We start from the raw sequence: 24976 nt of genomic DNA, 5'->3' as shown, positions 1-24976 counted from the left end.
GATGTGATGACATTGAGACAATGAAGGTGCAAATCTCGATGCTCCGATGCCGATTACCATTTTTTCCCCACTCCCTTAAAGGTGATGAGATTGACCCAAGTGACAGAAATCAGAGCACTAAACTAACTGGGGACCTTCTTATACACATAATACTTCAAAGGAGGAGGCTGTGGATTACTCAGTAAAAGATTCCTTACCTCTTCAATCAATACCAAAGCAATACATCAAGGAGAGGCAGTGGAGAGACCGAAGACCAGCACGAAGACGACCTACAAACGTTATTTATCCTTGCTGCAAAAAGAGACCAGTAACAAAGAACCAAATAACCCTGCACAGTAATCCAGTGCACGCACATGCTGACAAAACGGCCCTCATTATAAATTCTAATTTGGATCAACTCCATGCTTTTTGTTGTTGTTACTAATGCATAAGGAGGAACGGTGAGTAGGGACTTCCAACACAAACCTCACACAGCAAGTCAGGTCTTGCTTAACACCGGGGAATGATAAGCGGACAATTACCTCCCAATGTACAATACCTTGCTCCAATGGACAAAGGCAAAGCACTTAAAGAGCAGGAACCTGTTAAAACAGCTGCAGTAAGCTGCATAAGCAAGCAATAAATGGCCAGACAGAAAGAACACTGTCACTCAAGAAGGTCCAATAACAAACAACTCATGAAGTAGGTCAGATAGGCTCCCCCGAGGACCAGCGTAGAAACGAACCCGGATGCAGAAAGTCCCAGCACCAATTCTGGTAGTGCAGGCAAAAAAGGGTTGTACATAATCAAGGAAAGTGAACCACGACACAGAAAAATGCTCAGGAAGTATATGGAGGAATCCATTCAAGAACCTCATCCCATGTTTGACTGCAAAGTAGTATGCTTATCTCTGCTGGAGTTCATTTCGTGGCTAGCATCCTCATTGGGTCAGGAGCCTCGGGTGATCTGGCAATAGAGGAACCCCCCCAGCTTTGAAGTCTTCCAGAAGGTATGTGAATAACACTGCAGGAGGCATTTGGCATTACAGGAGGGGAGAGCCAGTCACCCCGGGGAAAGCATCTTCCCTATCAATTCTGTCGACAAAAGATACTAATCAGCTAAGAATTATTAGGGAAGAGCAGCGCCGATGCCTGTAAAAACCGGGAACCAGAAGCTCTAGTCCATCTGTACCTGGGAGGAAATCAGGAAAATAATTCAGGTTGTCAATTACATATGGAAGTGCTTTGACTGTACGAGTTTTGGAAAGTGTATTTCGATTGTCCTTTGCTCATATTGTGCTAATAAATGATAAAAACTGCCGTGAATATCTAAGAGCCAGCGACTATAGACTTCTCTCAACATTTATAGCTGAAAAATTGCATTTTTACAGCGCTCAATCTATGATTAGTATGGTTCTAGGATGCTTTTTAGGTCTGTAACAAACGTTCTAATTAGTTTTGAGTTGTCATCTCAAACTAGAGTCGCATTCAGTTTGGCGGTCACCTATGCTCTGTTCTTTACCGACATTAACTTGCCAGGCCCCAAGGTTTTGAATCTGGATTCAAAAAAACCTAGGATTGCCAACTTGGTGTCCTTCATAAGTTTGTCCATTGGCCTCAGTCTACCATTTTATCTTGTTACTAACTGGTTTACGTGTTTCAAGAGGAGATTCAGGTGGTGGAGCCTTCGTCTAGTGAAATAATGCTTCAGCATGTAACTTGGTGAGAGTGAACAAAAGACCAATGGACAGGCAAACTCTGCAGAGTGAAACAAATGGTATTTTTTGAAAAGTCCAACCGCTGAATACTGCTGCTATTGCACAAAGTTGTCCGTTATGTGCTTACATATTGCTGCCATGATCGAGATTGATGGACACAAAAGAAGAATAACGTAAGGGACATTCAACAGTTTCATAAACCCACATCTTTTTTTTACCGGTACAAATATACAAAAGATAGTTGCCCAAGCTTGTTCAGGTAGCGGTCACAGGCCTGTTGCAAATCATTCAAGTAAACACCACCAAGTTCCCAGTGGAGAGATGTCAAACATTTATATATTGCTGTGTTTGTAAATCAACGTTTTTGAGAGTGCTGAAGAGCCAGTAGCTGCTCAGTCTGCCACCACACATATCAACACCGCAGTCTTTTAAGAAAGTAGTATGAAAATTCTCATCAGCTTTACACATTAGAGGGTTAACATTTTGGCATTCGGTCTTGACAGTTTAGATTTGCGGCTTATAAAAAGAGTGCATCTTTGGAAGTAGGCATTAGATTTGGCTCCCTCTACAAAAGTGGGCATTTTCAGCTGACAAGTAGTACGATAAAGGATATACAGTTAGCTCTTGACTTAAGCTAGGTTGCATGAATGTGATAACTAACATCTCATAAATAGCTGTCCCAAAAATACAAATCCCAGCTACTTTGAATGTCCTTGAGTGTGTTAATCTAGAAAGGGCAAGAAAAGGTAAGAGGCAAACCTTGATAGGTTGAGGGTGACAGCAAGTAAAATGAAACACAGGGGAATGGAAAGATTTCTTTAAAAAGATCAATTTGAGGAAAAATGAAAATAATTCTAAGAAGCTTTGTTCAATAATTTCAAGAAAAGCGCCAACTTCTAAACCAAGTTAAATGCAGCGTTTAGACCACGAAGCAGCAGAGCCCCAATTTTAGATCCACATGCTTTGCGTGCTTTAGGGTACGTTTTGCGGTAGACATTCCTAAACTCTGCTTAATAACCACGTACCGGTTCCTTGCTATCTGTCAGGTTCCAGCTTATATATTTCACTGCTTCTAGGAGCTCTGCAGTAGTCTTGCAGTCGCTTCAGAACAATATGCACAAGTGGATGGTAAACCAGTGCGAGTTAAGAATGAATGTGCTGCAGAATTTTCTCTAATTGGCGGAGGTTCAGTTCGTTTGTGGAGTTCAAGCAGTTAAGAGGGTGGAGGATGCTCAAAACACAAAAGAGCAGATCAAGTCTGGGAGAAGTGTGTGTCTGAAAAAGTAACTGCGCGGTACTGGAGGTGCCTACGTGAAACAATGGGTGTCATACATAGAAACTGTTAGTGACTGGAGGCTGAAAGAATTCCCATCAGACCACCCATTTGGTGGAGTTTGCGTCACGTGGGAACTCATGATCATGCCATCCCGAGACCGACCAATTAGTGCCGGTGCTGGAATAGATATTTAAAGGAGTATCATTATGTGCATCCTAACGTGATGTGAATTAAGAGAGTGCAAAAGTTTATAAAGAAATATTTCACGCCTAGCCCTCTATTAAAGTTAAATAAAGAGATTAACAAATTGGTTAGGATGCAATATCTTAATAGATCAGGAGAGACTCGGATACAGTTAGCTTTGTTAAAGAGAAGGAGGGTGAGATTGAAAGCCAAGCTCAAAAGAGACAAGGAAGATATGGTTTGGATCAATCTGAGAGAAGCATCAAGGAGTAAAAACTCTAGAGCCTTCTGGTCCATAATAAGACAAGGATGTGGTGTTGTTAAAACATCCAATCCTACTGTTATCTCTGAAAATGTCTGGACCCAATTTGTGCTCAACCTATATGCATGCAATGACGCAGGGGGTGATGCCCGGGATCCAGACTGTAATATTGATCCTCAAATGGAACTCCCCACTGAGTTTTCTATAGCTACTGCAATTAAAAGTATGCGCTCTTCCGGGGCCATGGGACCGGACGAAATGCCCATGTCTATAATTAAGCAAGACATAACCACTTGGAGCAGGATTCTTCTTCCAGTGTTCCAGGCGTGTTTCAAAAACCGATCAGTTCCCGATTCTTGGCGGGGAAGTATCTTGATTCCAATTTTTAAAAAAGGTGACCGTGATAATCCCTCTAACTATCGCCTAATTGCGTTATTAGATGCGATAGGAAAAATCTTTGCTAAACTTTTATTAATTTTAATAACAGACTGGGCACTCTTAAATAATATTATTCCTATGGAACAAACAGGCTTTCGAAAAGAGCATGGAACTCTAGATAACCTAACTATGCTACATGTAATCATAGACAAATATGTGCGGGTTCGTGGCGGGGGCGTATATGCAGCATTTATAGATTTCTCCGCAGCGTTCAATAGGGTTGACCGGCCGACGCTGTGGAGAAAATTGACGTTACTGGGTATGCCGAGATACTTATTGGACTTAGTCAAATCCTTACACTGTAATACTTGGTGTAGAGTGTTACAAGGCGGAGAAAGGGGACTCACTAAAGCAATTCCCTCTCGGAATGGCTTAAAACAGGGATGTATACTGGCTCCCACGCTGTTTTCCCTGTATATGGCCGACTTACCAACTACAGTGGCTGAATGTGAGGGTCTTCCCCCAGTTATTGGAGGGACTGCCATATCTATTCTAATGTATGCAGATGACATACTAGTCTTAGATCTGACCCCAAAAGGTCTCGCTAATCGTCTTCATACATTGAATGATTTCGCGGTCAAACACTATATGAAAATTAATAGCTCAAAAAGCAAGATCATGTGCATCTCTGGTAAAAAGAAATGCAGATCTAGGAGCTATAATTGGACATTAAGTGGTGAAAAACTCGAGGTAGTTAACTCCTATTCGTTTCTGGGCAAAATAATATCTTCTAATCTTAGTGAGAAGCCTCACATTGAAAATAATTCTAGAAAAGCCATGGCCCATGGTAGGGGACTATGTTCCTTATATAATGCAACAGGGAAGAGGCATTTCTCTTCTTGCTTAGAGGTATTTCGAGCGAAGATTCCTGCCACCCTCCTTTATGGAATTGAATTGGTGGATTTAAAACAATGGGATTTTATGCAAAAAACGGAGGGAAAGGTACTAAGGAAAATTTCCTCTCTTAATTCAGCATGCTCCACATCCGCTTGCCGACTGGAGTTTGGTCTGCGAAGCTGCTGGGCACAAGGGCTAGCCGCTCTCGTAAGGTGGGTAGCATGCTTGGCCAGATGTAAACCAGGAACCCTACGTGAAATCTTAAAAAAGGAGCTTTTAGGTAACTTTAACGAGTTCTCGCAGCTGGTAAAAAACTTCAGAAAAGCTGTTTTATTATTGGAACTCGATGAAAGTACGTTATTTTCTCTTTCTCCATCAGAGTTAAAGCTAAAACTAAAAAGTAGGTCCTGGGAAATGTGTTATAAGAGGGATATACTTGAACAACAGAAGTATAAAGAAAGGGAAGCCTTGGTCCTTACCTATATACCCAAACAAGCACAACAATACTTAAGGTGGAATATTCCACATGGCGTCCGGAGGTTTTGGTTCCTTTTACGCCATAACTTGTTACCACTTAATACACTCCTCGCAAAATGGTATGGTGTGTCTCCCTCATGCAACCTATGTAATAATGCTGCTCAAGACCTCAACCATGTATTGTTTATTTGCCCGATATTACGATTACTGCGCAAAAAATGGATAAAACCAATTTGTCTACAGTTGGGAATCTTGAATATAAAAATGTTTTCCAATGCTCTGTATTGCCCCCCTAACGAAATGTTCTGTTTTAGATTATTTAATTATTTTAAAGAATTTTTAGACATATATTAATGTGATTTTGGGAGATGCTGTTGAGTATATTATTAGTCTATATTTTAGTGTTTACTTTTGAAGCTGTATGTAACTTTTGCTTATTTTGTCATGATAATATGTATGTTATTTTATGTGGCCCTCAATGAGAGCCAAATCATAACAATAAAAACTTGAAACTTGAGAGTGCAGTGCTCAAAAAGATACATGATAATTAAAATTGGCTACCCAGACTTCCAAGGACATGAAAACTGGAGGTCCGAGTGTCAAAAGTTAAAAACACGCTAGGTAGTGAAAACTACTCAATGGCGCTAGGCAGTGTGGTCGACATGTTTCAGCCTTAAGGGCACCTGACCCGGCTTTCTTCAGGACCTTTGATAACAATTACAGCTACTGCAATTACAAATGATATGTCATAGTGAGAAACATACACTGACAAACATGTACTTTAGAAGTTACATCAGAAACTTTGAAATACTTAAATGTCCACTGGAAGGGAAGTAATGCAAATGCTACTTACCAGTATGCATCTGTTCTTGGCATGTAGGGCTGCTGACATTCATATCTGTGCATAGTCCGCCACCTAGTGTTGGGTCCGGATGATTGCACATTGTTGTCCTGGAAGAGTCTTCGAAGTATCACGAGATAGGTGGCTCCTCCCCTGGACTACAGTGCGCATGGGCATCGCCTCCATCCCCAGATTGTTTTTAGCCATAGGCGGAGATGGAGTGAAGAAGTGAGTGATGACCATGCTATGAGCATATGTGTGTATATGAATACATACTGCAGCTGCTACAGGCGCCGGGGAGGAGGGTGGGCGATATGAATGTCAGCAGCCCTACATGCCAAGAACAGATGCATACTGGTAAGTAGCATTTGCAGTTCGAGGCATGTGGGCTGCTGAATTCATATCTGTGCATAGAATACATAGCAGTCCCTCCATTAGCGGCGGCCGCCCGTGCCAGCTGCAGCAGTCTGAAAAAGCGTTTTTAGAACAGCCTGACCAACAGCTGCCTGTTGTTTTGAATGCACGTCTACACAGTAGTGCTTAGTGAAAGTATGAGTGGTAGACCATGTGGCTGCTCTACAGATGTCTTCTAAGGGAATGTTACCTAAGAACGCCATAGAGGCCCCCAACTTCCTAGTGGAGTGGGCCCTCGGTGGGATAGTGAGAGTGCGCTTAGCTTTAGCGTAGCAGATCTGAATGCACTTTACTATCCATCTAGCTATTCCTGCTTTGGAGATTGCATTTCCCTTGTGTTGTGTGGCAAAAGCAACAAAAAGTTGTTTGGTTTTGCGGAAATCTTTTGTCCTGTCCACATAATACATCAAGGCCCTCTTCACATCAAGGGTGTGGAGCATCCGCTCCGCCAGCGTCTCTGGGTTTTGGAAGAACACCGGCAATTCAATTGTTTGGTTTATGTGAAACTGCGAGACTACTTTGGGTAAGAACTTAGGGTTAGTGCGGAGCACCACCCTGTTGGCATGTACCTGGAAGAAAGGTTCTTGGATGGTGAGCGCCTGCAGTTCGCTAACCCTCCGTAGCGATGTGATTGCTACCAAGAACGCCACCTTCCAGGTCAAAAACTGCAGCTCGCAAGAGTGTAGTGGCTCAAAGGGAGGACCCATCAGCCTTGTAAGAACCACATTGAGGTTCCATTCCGGAGCTGGTGGAGTCCTTGGTGGAATGACTCTTTTGAGTCCTTCCAGAAAAGCCTTGATAGCAGGGACCTTAAAGAGTGACAGGTGTTGCCTATTTTGGAGGTATGCTGCCATAGCCGACAGGTGAATGCGGATGGAAGAGTAAGCTAGATTACACCGATACAGGTGAAAGAGGTAACATATGATGTTTTGAATGGAAGCGTCTAGCGGGTCAATGCTGTGCTCCACGCAGTAGACGACAAACCTCTTCCATTTAGCCGCATAACAAGCTCTAGTAGTGGGCTTTCTCGCCTCCCGAATGATGTCCATGCAATCGGGAGGAAGATTGAGGTAGCCAAACTCTAGGACTTCAGGAGCCAGATCGCCAGGTTGAGCTGTTGCGGATCTGGGTGCTGAATGTCGCCATGGCTCTGCGTCAGAAGGCTGGGAGTGAAATGAAGCCTTTGATGCGGCACCACGGAGAGTTCCAGAAACGTGGTGTACCATGGTTGGCGAGCCCACGTTGGAGCAACCAGGATGAGAGTCATCGAGTGTTGCCTGAGCTTGCGTGCCACCAGCGGTATCAGAGGTGCTGGGGGAAAAGCGTACGCAAATCTGCCTGACCAGTTCATCCACATCGCATTGCCCTGTGATTGGGGGTGTGGGAATCTGGCGGCGAAGCTTTGGCATTTTGCGTTCTCCTTTGTGGCGAACAGGTCGATCTCTGGATGACCCCACCTTTGGAAGTACGGTTGGAGTACTGATGGATGTAACTCCCACTCGTGCATCTGATGGCTGTGTCTGCTGAGCAGATCCGCCATTTGGTTGTCCTTGCCTGGGAGATGTTCTGCCATGAGGAAGATGTTCCTCTGAATGGCCCACTTCCACATGCTCTGAGCCAGATGAGACAGCTGTGGAGAGTGTGTTCCTCCCTGCTTCTGGATGTAGTACATGGCCGTCATGTTGTCCGTCCGGATCAACACGACCTTGTTGCACAGATGTACTTTGAACGCCTTTAAGGCCATGAAGATCGCCATCAGTTCCAACACATTGATGTGCATCTTCCTTTGCTGAAGTGTCCATAGTCCCTGCACCGTGTAATGGAGTACATGCGCTCCCCATCCCTGGAGAGAGGCGTCCGTCGTCAGGACAATCTGTGAGACAGGCTCTTGGAATGGTCGGCCCTTGCAAAGGTTGTGTGGATTCCACCAATGCAGAGAGTTGTATGCCCGACCGCTCACCAACACTAGGTCTGTCAGCTGCCCATGAGCCTGAGTCCACTGACGTGCAAGGCACTCCTGAAGCGGACGCATATGTAGTGTCGCGTGCGGGACAATGGAGATGCAGGAGGCCATCATGCCTATCAACTGCATGAACACCCTCGCTGGAAGCGAGTGTTGGGGTCTGAATCGTTGGATCAGCGCCTGAATACCTGCGATTCTCACTGAACTTGGCTGCGCAGTGGCTGCCAGAGTGTCGATTTCCGCGCCCAGATACTGTCGCACGTGGGCGGGCTGGAGATGGGACTTTGGGTAGTTCAGAGAGAATCCCAGATCGTGCAGGAGGTGAATGGTGCGTGACACGTGGTCTACGCACTGCTGTTCCGTCTTTGCCTGAATAAGCCAGTCGTCTAGGTATGGAAAGACGTGGACGTGCTGGCGACGGAGATGCGCTGCTACAGTCGCCAGGCATTTGGTGAAAACTCTCGGTGCCGTGGTGACCCCGAACGGCAGGACTCTGAACTGGTAATGCTGGTCCAAGATTTTGAATCTGAGATACTTTCTGTGTGAAGGATGCAGGGGAATGTGAAAATAGGCATCCTTCAGATCCAGCGTCGCTAGGAAGTCCCCCTGTTGAAGAAGGGGAAGCACCTGCTGCAACGTGAGCATATGGAAGTGCTCTGAATTGATGTACCAGTTCAGGGGCCTGAGGTCCAGGATCGGCCTGAGTGATCCGTCCTTTTTGGGGATTAGAAAATACAGGGAGTAAGCACCTGTTCCCCGTTCTTGCAAAGGAACAAGCTCTATCGCCCCTTTTTGCAGCATGACCAGTACTTCCTGCTGCAACAAGGTCAAGTGCTCGTTGGACATAGCACGGCTTCTTGGCGGTATGTCCGGTGGAATGGACGTAAGTTCTAGACAGTACCCGTACTGGATAAGAGACCTCACCCACCTGTCCGTGGTGATGGACCTCCACGCCGGCAGGAACTGCTGGAGTCTCCCCCCGACAGGTGTCGTGTGATCGGGGGGAAGTGACAAGACGTCACTGTTTGTTGGAGGAGGTGGACCTGGAGGCATTGTTTCCACGTCCCCTGCCTTTGATATTATTGCCTCTGTAGCCACCCCTGCCCTTGTTGTTGTTATACGAGGACTGGGTGGTACCCTTGTAGTATTGCGTGGACTGGGATGCCTGGCCTCTTGAGGTGCCTCTTGAATTGGGGCGGCGAAAAGAACCACCCCGAAACTGCTGACTCTGTAAAGCCCCCATAGACTTGGCAGTTTCGGTATCTTTCTTCATTTTTTCTAGGGAGGCATCCACTTCAGGGCCGAACAGATGGTCAGGATTCACTGTTTGACCCAGTATTGTGGTTTGTATGTCAGGTTTGAACCCAGAAATCCGAAGCCAGGCATGGCGTCTAAGTAACACACTTGTATTGATAGCCCTGGAGGCAGTGTCTGCTACATCTAGAGCACATTTGATGGATGCATTAGTGATGAGTTTACCCTCCTGAATGAGGATCTCCCCCGCCTCCTTGTATTGGTCAGGCAAGTGTTGCAGGATGGCCTCTAATGTGTCATAATGTGCCCTATCATAACGTGCAAGCAGGGCTTGAGTGTTAGAGATCCTCCAGATGTTTGCTGCCTGTGCAGCAATGCGTTTGCCTGATGCCTCAAAGATTTTTGACTCTTTGTCTGGGGGAGGAGCATCACCAGTAGTCTGCGAATTCGCCCTCTTTCGAGCGTGGGACACCACCAGGGAATCCAATGGCAAATGTCCCTTAATATAAGTGGGATCCGTGGGCGCCGCTTTGTACTTCCTGTCGATGCGAGGATTGACCACCCTCGCACGGGTGGGCTCTTTGAATACTTCCTGTGCATGCTTCAGCACCCCTTTGAGCATCGGTAGCGTCTTGACTTGCTTTTCGGCTACCGAGAAGGTGTCGACCAAGAAGTCCGCATCCACAGGGTCTGAGTGCAGTTCGACGTCATGGTTCGCAGCAGCTCTCTCTATTAACGCATTAAACGCCGCCGAGTCCTCCGTCGGGGACGTCTTCGCGACGAAAAGTTGAGCGTCCTGGCCCGACTGCGGGTCGTCCGCGTCGCCACCTGCTGTCCAGGGCACTTGCTCCTCCTCCGGATCCGAGTACGCCGGATAGTTGTACTCGTCAACTCCTCGTCCACCTCAGGCACTGGGGAATGGGCTGGCGAGTGTTCCGTGGCCTGTGGAGACAGAGGTTCCATCAGAGCCGAAGAGTCCGCAGAGTACTTTTTGTTCTTTAGTGGAATCCTGAAGGGTTCCAATGGCGGCTCCGACGTAATTTTTCGTTTGAGGAGCGACAATTTTCCGGTGTTGGCGTCGATGGTCACCTCCCGACGCTCCTCCACCGCGAGCGGTTGGAGCCGAAGCTTCGACACCACCAAGGCAGCTTTCGGCGTGAACACCTCCTGAGAGTGTCCGCTCGTCTTAGGCGCGAAGGCCTTCGGCGTCGACTTGGGAGGAAGGGTAAAACGAATTGGCGTTTGTTCCTTGGCAGGCTTCGGCGTGGGCTTAGGCACCACAGTGCTGGGAACCACAGTGGACTGTTGGATCCGCTTCAAGGATTCTCCCACCTTCTTTGCAAGGGATGCCGAGGGCTGTACTGTCCCGAGCGACTCTTCGTCTCCGAGAGCCCGGTCGGCTGCAGGTCTCTTCTTCGGTGCCGACGCCCCATGGCCTGGCGCACCGTCGGCGTGACGCTTCTTCGAAGCCGTCTTCGGGTCCGCGACCCCTTTCGGTGCCGACGCAGCCGCGTCGGATGCCTTCACCTTCGGCGCCGACCCAGAGGGCTGTGGGTCGGCCATTTTGGCGCGGCTCTTGTGGTCGGCCATTTTGGCGTGGCTCTTCGAGTCGGCCATTTTGGGTTTCGTGGAAGTTGACGCCTCCAGAACCTTCTTCACCAACGCCACTTTCGGTTTCGGTTTCGCATCCGAGGGTGCGGGACCAGTTGGCTTCACTTTCGTTTTCTTGTTAGAAATGTCCGTGACCGGGCCCGGAGGCGGGGACGTAGGACTTATAGCAAGATCTTGGGTAAGGCCCGAAGGCGATCCCTCGACCTGGGCCGTATGACGGGGGGTAACCCCGGAGTCTGGTTGGGGATGCTCTTCCTCCGAGCTATCTCCCATCGTGGCACAAATCAGTTCGTCGTCCCCTACCTCACCGGAGACTTCGTCGCAGGCCTCCTCCTCCGCGTCGTAGGTCTCGTCCTCGGACGCGGGGCCAGAGTCCGACTCTCTTACGTCGTCCTCTTCCTTGAGCGATTCCTGAAATATGTCATCAGGTGAGGGCGCCGGAGCCGACAACTGCGCCTGGAGTCGATTAGCCCGGCGAATCTTCAAAGTTTTCTTACTCCTAAACTTTGAACACGCCATGCAGGTGTCTTCACGGTGATCCGGTGACAAGCATGTGTTGCACACGGGGTGCACGTCGAGGTGCGAATATTTTGAGTTACACAGCGGACACCTCTTGAATGGAGTCCGCTCCATAGCAAACGTGGTAGTGTAGGCCCGTCCGCGTTTAAGCACGTGGAAGGGCAGTAGGAGATTGGAGCTGAGAGTCAGTAAGAAAACCCGAACGCAACTATACCGACGCCCAGCCTAAAGACCTTTTGGTCTCAAGTAAAATTGAACAACTATCGGTTCCGAAGGAGGGAACCGAAAACACATCCGAACCCTATGGCGGAAAAAAACAATCTGGGGATGGAGGTGATGCCCATGCGCACTGTAGTCCAGGGGAGGAGCCACCTATCTCGTGATACTTCGAAGACTCTTCCAGGACAACAATGTGCAATCATCCGGACCCAACACTAGGTGGCGGACTATGCACAGATATGAATTCAGCAGCCCACATGCCTCGAACTAAATCTTCTTCCTATCAAAAGAGAACCAGAAAGACAATATGTCATATAACCCAAAATACTACATAAACACCGTAGCACACACACAGCGAGACAATCCAGACACACCTGCATGAATAATTTACATTCTGCATGGAGAGAAGCATATTAGCTTAATCACATTGAGGCATTTCCTCACGGTGATACTCACCCAGCTTTGTGTGGGTGATAGCCTCACCTCACCCGGCAACCGCTCGGGAGTATGAGGCCCCGCTCTGTAGTGTAGAAAAAAGCACAGTAAGCACACAACTTTACTCTGCCTAGCCAATTACTCTACACTTATAATCCAACAGACGTGTGGTAGTAAACCCTCTGCCTGGATCAACACCGAAAATCATCCAAAGTTACAAGGAAAGTGTGGGAATCGTACATGGTTGTTGTTAATCATGTTGTGAAACAAAGTCCAGATAATTAAGTACCTCTGGGTAACTCTGTGTAGAGTGATAGATTAACAACACTGACCTGTTATGCACACAGGTCGCCTGATTAAATGGTAGCTGCATTAACGTGCACCCTTAGGTACCTGAGACTGTCTCAAATGCTAACAAATAACAGAGAATATGGACACCACCCCAACGAGGAGTAGTGGGGGCGAGGGGCCATATTGGCTCTCCTATCTATGGCTGACTAAGTAGCCAGACCTATTAAGCAAAGCGGCAATACACTGGAGTAAGACCCTGACCGTCTTACCTATCCGTCGGTGCCTCAGAAATTATGGCGAGCGGAAGTGGAGGTAATCTTGAGCCAAGTAACTCCTCCTTAAATAGACTTCCCAGGTGAGGAAACGAGTCCTCTAGACTGTGCCGCCAAGGCAGGAAAACGCCGAGTTTCGCGGAAAAGACTGCTAGCTACTAGCGCATGCGCAGAGAGGTGACAGAAACTACTCTCTCGCGCATGCGCAGACAACAGGTCGCGCAAACCCTTGAGCCACAGTTGAAAATAAGGGGGGGTTTGCCGTGTAATATTGCGTATGGAATATCGACTAACCAGTCGACTTCTTTGATAGATTTACAGAGATAATTTAGTGGCTTCCTAAGATTTAGACGTCGCTAAGGCCAAGTATGGTACCGTAGGAGAGATTTTTCGCTGACATGAGTTCACATTGAATCGAGTATTAAAGCCTAATAACACACCACCTTCTATAGTGCAGAGAGATATGTGACCCCTCGAGTGTTCACATATCTCTCTGCACTATAGAAGGATACATAATGACATGTGCCCAAGCCAGTGGTCGGGAATCTAGTCCAGATATTATAGTTTTTTCCTCCATATATAAAAAAAGTCAGTTTACTGGTTACCCCCTGACATATGTCTCCCTGTTTGACACGGGCTCCCAGACCATGTCCATTTACCGATATATGCTCACATCATTTTCCAACGCCTGACACAAATGATGAAGTGTCACGTTCCATTCCATCTAATATTGGTGATGTGTTATTAGGCTTTAATACTCGATTCAATGTGAACTCATGTCAGCGAAAAATCTCTCCTACGGTACCATACTTGGCCTTAGCGACGTCTAAATCTTAGGAAGCCACTAAATTATCTCTGTAAATCTATCAAAGAAGTCGACTGGTTAGTCGATATTCCATACGCAATATTACACGGCAAACCCCCCCCTTATTTTCAGCTGTGGCTCGAGGGTTTGCGCGACCTGTTGTCTGCGCATGCGCGAGAGAGTAGTTTCTGTCACATCTCTGCGCATGCGCTAGTAGCTAGCGGTCTTTTCCGCGAAACTCGGCGTTTTCCTGCCTTGGCGGCACAGTCTAGAGGACTCGTTTCCTCACCTGGGAAGTCTATTTAAGGAGGAGTTACTTGGCTCAAGATTACCTCCACTTCCGCTCGCCATCATTTCTGAGGCACCGACGGATAGGTAAGACGGTCAGGGTCTTACTCCAGTGTATTGCCACTTTGCTTAATAGGTCTGGCTACTTAGTCAGCCATAGATAGGAGAGCCAATATGGCCCCTCGCCCCCACTACTCCTCGTTGGGGTGGTGTCCATATTCTCTGTTATTTGTTAGCATTTGAGACAGTCTCAGGCACCTAAGGGTGTATGGTAATAGCTAGGACAGCCAATATGGCCCCTCGCCCCCACTACTCCTCGTTGGGGTGGTGTCCATATTCTCTGCTATTTGTTAGCATTTGAGACAGTCTCAGGTACCTAAGGGTGCACGTTAATGCAGCTACCATTTAATCAGGCGACTTGTGTGCATAACAGGTCAGTGTTGTTAATCTATCACTCTACACAGAGTTACCTAGAGGTACTTAATTATCTGGACTTTGTTTCACAACATGATTAACAACAACCATGTACGATTCCCACACTTTCCTTGTAACTTTGGATGATTTTCGGTGTTGATCCAGGCAGAGGGTTTACTACCACACGTCTGTTGGATTATAAGTGTAGAGTAATTGGCTAGGCAGAGTAAAGTTGTGTGCTTACTGTGCTTTTTTCTACACTACAGAGCGGGGCCTCATACTCCCGAGCGGTTGCCGGGTGAGGTGAGGCTATCACCCACACAAAGCTGGGTGAGTATCACCGTGAGGAAATGCCTCAATGTGATTAAGCTAATATGCTTCTCTCCATGCAGAATGTAAATTATTCATGCAGGTGTGTCTGGATTGTCTCGCTGTGTGTGTGCTACGGTGTTTATGTGGTATTTTGGGTTATATGACATATTGTCTTTCTGGTTCTCTTTTGATAGGAAGAAGATTTATTACTTCCCTTCCAGTGGACATTTAAGTATTTCAAAGTTTCTGATGTAACTTGTAAAGTACATGTTTGTCAGTGCATGTTTCTCACTATGACATATCATTTGTAATTGCAGTAGCTATAATTGTTATCAAAGGTCCTGAAGAAAGCCGGGTCAGGTGCCCTTAAGGCTGAAACATGTCGACCACACTGCCTAGCGCCATTGAGTAGTTTTCACTACCTAGCGTGTTTTTAACTTTTGACACTCGGACCTCCAGTTTGCATGTCCTTGGAAGTCTGGGTAGCCAATTTTAATTATCATGTATCTTTTTGAGCACTGCACTCTCTTAATTCACATCACGTTAGGATGCACATAATGATACTTCTTTGAATATCTATTCCAGCACCGGCACTAATTGGTCGGTTTCGGGATGGCATGATCATGAGTTCCCACGTGACGCAAACTCCACCAAATGGGTGGTCTGATGGGAATTCTTTCAGCCTCCAGTCACTAACAGTTTCTATGTATGACACCCATTGTTTCACGTAGGCACCTCCAGTACCGCGCAGTTACTTTTTCAGACACACACTTCTCCCAGACTTGATCTGCTCTTTTGTGTTTTGAATCTAGGTATAGGGGAGTGAGCAGACAGGTCATTAAACAGTCCCCTCGACCCTCCACACACCTTTCTTGTTTCTCGGTGGAGGATGCTCCCCAGTTCCTCTCGCTGCACAAGCTTGCAGCATGTAAAAGCAGTGTAAACTGCTAGTATGAAAAGCTACATAAAAACCAGACAACTTTGTATTTCTTCAAGCAGGCTTTCGGCAATCAATGTTAGCACGCTTTGACTTAAGTTCCACTCTCTATTTCTTTTGAAGGGCGTTGGTCATGCGGAGTTTCTGGCTGCATCCAAAAAAATGGTACCGACACCGGCTTCTTTTAAATTCCACCCATCCCGAAGACCATAAATGCACAGCTTTTACCCAGAGGGTGGCTGGAAGGGTTTGGGGCAGCATCAAACTAAGGCGGTCGATTCTGGAATTTGGCTTCTCTTACCACCATTAGAATGCTTTAGTCCAAAATATTGTAAATATTTGCAAGGAGGTTCCCGCAACAGCAGAACTGGGGAAAATTAGTACTAAAGACATTGAATTTCCTCCATTTCCATTTTGTATACTTCAACAGACATAACCCCAAGCAAAAAGCAACAAACATAAGCATGAACAATGGCTACCCATTTGCAGTCTATTTTAGCAGTAATATCTGCAAAACGTGTAGACTTGTGCTTAGCAATGTACAGTACCAGTGATGTTTACCAGTAAACCGAATTCAACTAATGAGATCCATTTCTCACGCTGTATCGCTTGCTTTGGTGCAAGTAATATAGAATTTTTGCCTTTGGAACCAATTCCCCAAATTTCACTTTACATTTAGACTCTAGTATTACACATTAACACACAATCAAACCTTTCATATCGAAGAATCCTTCTACACTAAATGGAACAGCTACAAGCTTGTACATCAGGTCTCCCTCCACCTCAGGTATCCTCATTAAATTGATAAATATTCTCAGCCTGATTCTCAAAGATATTCACGCACAGAGTACATAAATTTGGCTTACAGGGGCTAATATTACTTGTGCAAAACTACGTCCACTTCCCACTATTATAATGAAATAATTGGCATTTGCAAGTTGTTTTAAGTTAACATTGTATAACCTGATGGTACCTTTTTTTAAAAATACGGTGTTTACTGAGAGACAGTCTTTAGCGTAGATAAAATGTTACCATCAGTTAATTTGACATTTATCATACAACTCCAATCGGCTTCATCCAAAGTTAATGAACCAAGATGGATTAAGAAATAAAGTTCAAAAGAATGATTTGTCAGCGAAAAAGTCAATCAGTATCTTACGAGCAGTGTGGGCACACAAGATCTGCCAATGAATTGATCAATAAGTTGTTCCATTTTTTTTTTTTAGAACAGTAAGAAAATGTACAATATACTGTAGTTACATATTTGCCTTCAGTTGCAGCGCGTGCTTAATCGTTTCACTGGCACCCAGAACTGTACACAAAGTTTTTACTGGACTTTTAGGCTTCTCAGTAAAGGAATAGAACAAACCATGTCGACAATTTCTGCAAATATTTCCATTTTACTGACTAAATTGGGTATAGAAGCAGTACAAAAATGAAAAACAAGTTACTTATCTATAACTTTGGTTCCACAGTATTGGTAACTTTAATAGATACCCATGCTTTTGTATCATTCCCCGTCGTCGGAATGGGAGTCTCGGTAACAAAAATAACATAGCAGTAGGTACAAAAGAGAAAGAAAAAGGCCAAGCCTCATTCCCTTTTGTATCATATATGCCTCTTTTTGTAAAAGAGACCAAACTTAGGCATCAGCCAATCAGAAGAGCCTCACCCCTTAGAACCCTCCTGAAGGAACTTCAGAGCCTCAGATTTTCGTAGCCGTTGTGTAACAGTCACCATATCTGCTGACGGCTAAGCTTTCCTCTGGGAGGTGGGTGGGCGCATGGGAATCTATGAAAGTTACCAATAATGGGGAACCAAAGTAACAGGTAAGTAACTTGTTTTCTTGCCCCAGTATTGGAACTTTCATAGATTCCCATGCTTTTGTATCAGAGTAGCGAGCAGTTAACAATAAAAAAAACACATTTTGTGGCATAAATATACCTTGTAATAGCCACCAATACTTTAAGATACAAAATGTGCAAATATGGAGGGTGGGATAGAAAGGAAAGCTCACCAATTAGTGGAAGAGGTTCCTCAGGACTGCCTGGCCCACAACCGTGTCTTGTTGCAAGGATTCCAAGCAGTAATGCTTTGTAAAAGTGTGCACGCAGCTCCAAGTCACAGCCTTGCAAATGTCTTTGATGTGCACTCCCGCGAAGAGAGCTGTTTAAGAAGCCACTGATCTTGTGGAATGTGCTCTAACTCTGCTGGTCAGTGGTTTACCCGCTGCAGCATGGCAATGTAGAATGGCACTTGTAATCCACCTCGCAATACCCTGTTTTGATAGAGGGAGGCCCTTGCAAGGACCACCAAAAGCAATAAACAATTGGGAGGATTTACGGAATCCTTTGGTGCGATCCAACATTTTAAGCACCGTTGTATATCCAGAGAATGCAGTGATCTCTCCGCTGGTGTAGTAGGTTGAGGAAAGAAAGCTTTAAGAATAACCCGCTTATTTACGTGGAAGTCAGAGGGCACCTTGGGTATGAATTTCAGGCTAGTTCTCAAGATTACTGTATTCCTTTTGAACTGGAGAAACGGCTCTTGGATCAGGAGAGCCTGCAACTCCCCAATGCGTCATGCTGATGTGAGGGCAAGAAGGAGAGACAATTTCCAAGAAAGGAATTTCATGTCTGACCGATGTATTGGCTCAAATGGGTCCTTCGTGAGTTGAGTGAGGACCAAATTCAATTGCCAAGTAGGAGGCGGAGGCCTCACCGGGGGATAGACACGGAACAATCCTTTGAGAAATTGTTTCACTATCCTGGGAGACCAAAGAAGGTCCAGACTCCGAACGTCTGTACCTAGAAATTGCTGACAAATGAACTTTTACGGATGAATGGGCCAGCCCAGTCTTAGCCAAGGACAAAAGATAAGGCAGAAGTTGATGAGGTTCTGAAGAAAAAGGGTCAACCCCTTCCTTTCTGCACCAAATACAAAATCTTTTCCACTTGAGACGGTAAGTCTTGTTCGTGGAAGAGGCTCTAGCCTGGGAGAGAACTTCTTTTATTTCATTAGAGATAGGAAGATTCATAAATTCTCGCTGTTCAGGAGCCATGCTGTCAGGTCTAATGACTCTGGATCTGGATGCCAAGTTTGTCCTTCGGACATTGTGAGAAGGTCTGGAATGGTTCTCAAGAGAAGAGGAGGAGCCAGCGACAACAGATGGAGTTCCGTGAACCAGAACTGTCTCGGCCAAGCAGGGGCTATCAAAATCACCCTGCATGGTTCTACTTTGATCTTCCTGATGAGCCTCGGGATCAGAGGAATGGGGGGAAAGGCGTAGACAAATGTGCTTGACCAGGCTATCGAAAGAGCATTCGCCACAACTAAAGATATTACATAGAATATACTATTTACGCACCCTATTGCACAAACTGGGACACGTCCCAGAGCCTGAATGCCCAAGAGGTTGCGGGCTCCCGGGAACATACTACCATATACTATGGGATGTCCTAAAATACAAACATATTGGACATACGTAATGTCGGATATTTCAGAAGCAAGCGGGGTAGAAGTAAGCCAGAACCTAGGTGCTGCTTATTAAATATTTGGTCGCCTACAGACCTCAATAAGGGGCTACAGACATGGGCAACACTGGGCATGGCTCTTGCAAAGCGGAACATCGCTAGGAAATGGGGATCCGGCCTAATACCCTCAAGATCACAGTGGGGAAATGACATGGATGCGGCGATGGTGGCAGAAAGGGCTGTATATGTACATAGGGGGTGCCCGAAAAAATGGTCCAAAATTTGGGAGAAATGGAATGTATACCGGGGGAACATATGTGAACCCCCACAAGACCTGTCTGAACCTGAAACAAGCACATAGGGCGGGCTACATGATACACTATATATTTAACGACAATGTACCTATAAGTGGGAGGGGAAACAAAGGGAAGGGAATGCTGTTGTCCGTTGGTGTAAATGTTTGAGGGACTGTTTCTGGACACGTGCTACATAGAAGATTATCCGTAGATGTACGAATATTTGTAAACCCGCATATCGCATGCAAGCACATATGCTATGTTACATACTTCTGAGCACCAATCAGTGTATACTCTACTGAACTGATAAGCGAACTTTACTGAATGTCTTTACATGAAAGAAAACGAATTGTAGATGTACTGTTACAATGCTGAAAAGCCAATAAAAACTGTTTAAAACAAAGAAAAGAAAAGAAAGAGCATTCCCCAATGATCCTCAGTGGTGAAGCCTGCTTGCATAAGACCGGCATTTCTTGTTGGTCGGTGTAGCAAATAGATCTATTGCAGGTTTGCTCCACTGTTGGAAGATCTCGTCCAGAACCAGCTGGTTTAGTTCCTACTCGTGACGGATGGAGGATAATCTGCTTAGTCTGCCTGCTCGTTTAAAATCCCTGGTAGGTGTTCTGCCTGGAGTGATATCTTGTGCAGGATCGCCCATTCCCAGATTTCCTGAGCTTCCTGAGACAATGGAAGACCTGGTTCCTCCTTCTTTGTTGACGTAATGCATGGCCGTGGTGTTGTCCGTCCGGATGAGAACTTTTGAACCTCTTAAGCAAGGGAGAAAAGCTTGAAGGGCCAGTTTGATGGCTCTGAGCTCCAAGAGATTAATGTGGAGCCGACGGTTCGGAGGAGACCAATGTCCACTGACATGCAGGTCCTGCAGCACTGCTCCCAAACCATCCAACGACGCATCCGTCGTCACCACCTGAGGAGATGGATCGCTTACGAAGGATAAAACTTAGGACAAATTTTCCTGCTTTGTCCACCACAAGGCCGCTTTTTTCATTGCTGATGTGATAGTCACCTTGTCGTTGAAAGACCCGTGAATCTGTTTCCATTGGATGTCCAGTTGTTCCTGAAGAGGACGCATCCTCAATCTGCAATGTGGAATTAAAGGAATGCATGAAGACATTACCCCCAGAAGAGATTTGTAGCGGCGTACTGAAAGACACCTTCTTTGTAAGTCTAGCGACATGGTCTGCAGTTTTTCCTGCCTCTCCAAGGTTGGGAAAGCTTTCTTGAGATCAGAGTTCAGAATGGCTCCTAGCGTGCGGTCCTGGACCAAACCAGAGATGACTTTCTCCTGGTTTAAAGTGAGACCTAAATTCAGAAACAGGTTGGTACATGCGTCGACCGCATCCCTAGCGGCCTCTTTGGACGGAGACTTCAGTAACCAATCGTCCAGGTAAGGAAAGACCTGAATGTGATTATTCCGTAGAAATGCTGCTACTTGTGCCAGCACCTTCATGAATATTCTCGGGGCTGAGCCAAGACCAAAGGGTAAAACCCTGAATTGAAAGTGGCTCTTGGCTACTGTAAATCGCAGGAACCTTCTGTGTGCAGGGTGAATCGGAACATGAAAGTACGCATCGTTGAGATAGAGCGTGGCCATGAAATCCCCTGGATTAATTAGACGTAGAATGTCTTGGAGAGACCATCTGGAAAGACAGGGAGATGAGATAGGTGTTGAGTTCCCTGAGATCTAAAATGCGGCGCCATTTCTCTAGCGTCTTTCTTACCAGGAAAAACCTGGAATAGGATCCCTCTCCTCTTTGGGCGGAGGGGACTGGCTCTATAGCACCCTTCAGGAGCATTTGATGAACTTCGAGCCGCAGAAGACGCAGATGTTTTGATGGAATGGCAGTAGGGGGCTTGGATGGAGGGATTTGCATGAATTCCAAAGTTTGGCCCTTTCGAATGAGGTTTAGCACTCATCGGTCTGATGTTATCTTGGACCAATCCTGAAGGTATTGTGACACCCTGCCTCCTACTGATGATATTTCTGAGGTGGGCACAGTAGGAAGAGCCAGGAGGCCGCTATTGTCTCTTGGACGCATCTCGTCCTTGGCGAGCCTGCTTCCCTCTGTTATTAGGTCTTGAGAAATTCGGGGACTGGCCCTGCCTTTTCTGATAAGGTTGGCGGCACTGTTGCGAACCTGAGCCATATGATGAATACCTTTGCTGCTGATAAGAACCTCTATAGTTGGTGCTTTTGCCTCTGGAACCTCTGAAAGGAGCTTTACGGTGGTACTGAAGCATACCCAGAGATCTAGCGGTCTCAGTCTCTTTTTTAATATCTTGGAGAGTGTCAATCATTTTTTTAAATAAGGCTTCTCCATCAAAAGGAAGATCCAGGATCTTATTCTGGATTTCAGGTCTAAACCAAGTCGCCTTAAGTCATCCCTGGCGACGAAGGACCACAGCCCCAGCTAAAGAACGGAATGCCGTTGTGGCAATGTCCATTGCGCAGTTTCCATTGAAGTTGCCTCCTCTTCCTGCAACCATTTTTTAGCCGCTGTCATTGACTCTGGAGGAAGGTGATCCAAGTACGGTGAAATATCACACCATAGTTGGCGATCGTATCTGCCCAATATCACCGAGGCATTTGCTGCCCGCACCAGAAGACTCGCCATTGATGAGAATCTTTTCCCTGCGTTATCTAACCTTCTGCTCTCTTTATCTGGAGGAGTTGTCAAAGGAGCAGAGGGGTTGCGTGACTTCATCTGTGCCGCTTGAGTCCGGTCTCGGATGTCCCGTCAGAGACGCCGGACCATCCTCAGGCTCTTTGTATTTCTTGTCGAGGCGCGGTAGCACAGGGATGACTGTCCTGGATTTTTCATCGCTTTAAGGCCTTCATCCCAAAGATGCTGGACAATAGGGATGGATCTTATTGTCTTCTTATAGGGCTCTTTAAAACCATAAGAAACATTCAGTGGCTACAGAGGGCATAGATAGTTTGAATCTTCCAGGCGATCTCTCCATTAGCTTATGAAACCCCCCTATATCAGCTGGCGGGGAGTCCACCGGATCCAGACATGGAGATGCTGGGTCAGGGATGACATTCATCCCATTCAGTTTCTTGATCAGTCCGGTCATCAAAATTCTGATCCTCATCCGAGGAATCATCATTGGTGTTCAATGGAATCGAAGGCTCCTGTGGAACTGGTGTCTGTGGCCGAGAGGACTCCTGGGCCGGCAATTCTGGAGCAACCATTGCTGGAGCCGCAGGGACAGGTATGGTTTGCGTAATTGGAACAGCAGCAGGTTGTGAACACCTAGACTTGTAATCCTGTAGCATGCTGTGAAGGTCCTGTAAGAGATACGATGGTACCGACACCATGTCTTGTCTAGATCACTGTTGTGGCTGGGTAGAATGAGTATGATCACCACATTCCTGGTTGTACTCTGTCACAATCAGTCTCTTGGCATTTAACCAGAAGCTGGGATGGACTGTTTGCATAGCCATAAGTCCTGATCATCATCCTCGGATTCATCCTCATCCTCCTCTAAAGGGCATCTCTTGAATGGAGTTCTGTCCATGAGTCGTAGGCCGCACGGCGCCGATAGGCCCAACGGCCCGCGTCGACGCACCGGAATGTAGCTGGTGATGTGGAAAAGACTATTCGATGTCAAAAAAAGTTTGTTTAAAGTTTCTCGCTTCGAAAATGCAGAAAAGTCTTCTCTAGCCGGAGCGGAAAACTTTCATCCGAACCCAGTGGCAGAAAAAAACAATCTGAGGATGGAGTCGATGACCATGCACAGTATTGTCCAAGGGAGGAGTCGCCTATCTCGTGACTACAAAGACTTCTTCCAAGAAGACAACAACCTGCAATCATCCGAGCCCAACACCAGGTGGCGATCTATTGCTAAGTGTAGGATCTGCAGCTCATATGCCTCAAACTATTCTTTTCTTCATCTGACATCCTGGAAAAATTAGCAAATAACTTGAAGAGAAATCCTGAAGAAAAACTTCTGAAAGAGTAGAGATTTAGCAGAGCTCAAAGGAGACTCCCTAAGCACAACGTGCGGTAGAAAATCTGAGGCACTGAGGTTCCTTCAGGAGGGCTCTAAGGGGTGAGGCTTTTCTGATTGGCTGATGCCTAAGTTTGGTCTCTTTTACAAAAAGAGGCGAATATGTTACAAAAGAGAATGAGGCCTAGCCTTTTTCTTTTGTACCTACTGCTATGTTATTTTTGTTACCGAGACTCCCATTCCGACGACGGCGAATGATACTAAAGGATGGGAATCTATGAAAGTTCCAATACTGGGGCAAGCTGCATTTCCCAAGTCCCCAAAACTCCAATATTTTGGCAATCTAAAGCTGGAATGAAGAATCACCTGGCGAATCCAATGTGGACACACTAATCTTCATAGTAAATCCCAATTCTCAGGGGACACACTCAGCCACTGTCTGAATATCAGGGTATTCCCACTTCCAGGAATTACTGATCCCCCATCTTTAACTACACCCGCTAACAATGTTTTTAATCGCACCTATGGATTTTTAATGGAACTTATGCAAACCTCTTAGGCTAATGATTACTCAGAGCACTATTTTCATCTGCATTCTTGAAGAAGGCTGAAGAGCATTCATTCCTTGCTATAAACTCAACGGACCACCTGAATGAATGATAAACCAATTAACGAGACTATGCAAACAGTAACTGACAGATTTGCGGAAATAATTTTATACTAGTAAACACACAGAACTGTTACACAAAATAATATTTCTGTCATCTAGCCACTTTATGCATGTTCTTACTTCCTCCCCTAGCTGTATTCAATTTCCGTGAACGTATGGGGGTGCAGCGGGTGTCACAATCTTAGACTCATGCGGAGTCTGCACCGCCTATCATACACATTAGTGAAAGTTGAGGAACAGCTCATTCTTGAAGATGTACACAGGTGCTGTGCTAGTGGGTGCTCTTCAAAAATCACATTGCTAATCTGGTGCCAATGAAGGGGAAAAGTGCATTTCTATGCAAAAACCTTAAGGCGTTCTGCCTTCCCCATCAGATGCTTTTGAGAGAAGGCAACTTCCATTGCTGTGACCTGTTCTTATCAATGTCCACTTACACTAACTAGGCAGACTGCAGGCAAACAGATCTTGTATTGTTAATGGAAGGTGCTCTTACACTAGATAGTCCTCATTATGTGACGTCTTTAGTATTTAACAAGATTAACATGAGTTTGTTTGTTTTAACGTGATCCTCAGTGCCATGTGAGTGCTTTCATCAGCTTTATGGCAATCAGCCCAGAGCTTCTCAGCTTGTCAAGAGGTCAGCTGAGATGCATCCTGACTTCTTTCTCGCACTCCTCTTCCTCTTCGTAAGACTGCTGTTACATAACCGCAAGATGAAAAGTAAGGCACAAAGTATCATCACTAGTTTTGGTACCTACATTTAAAATCTTCATACTCCGATCAGGCATCCAGATATCAAATATTATTCACCTGTTGGCAAG

General features: G+C 46.0%; 1 protein-coding gene across 2 annotated transcripts in view; it reads right to left on the bottom strand.

The window, feature by feature from the left end:
* CAPZB (capping actin protein of muscle Z-line subunit beta) overlaps positions 1 to 24976 on the bottom strand; it is a 223314-nt gene that overhangs the window by 18932 nt on the left and 179406 nt on the right. The gene's annotated exons all lie outside the window — the stretch shown is intronic.

Source organism: Lissotriton vulgaris, chromosome 5, assembly GCF_964263255.1.
Source record: "Lissotriton vulgaris chromosome 5, aLisVul1.2, whole genome shotgun sequence".
Taxonomy (NCBI): domain Eukaryota; kingdom Metazoa; phylum Chordata; class Amphibia; order Caudata; family Salamandridae; genus Lissotriton; species Lissotriton vulgaris.
Note: the sequence above shows the minus strand (reverse complement) of the source record. Positions and strands in the feature narration are given on the sequence as shown.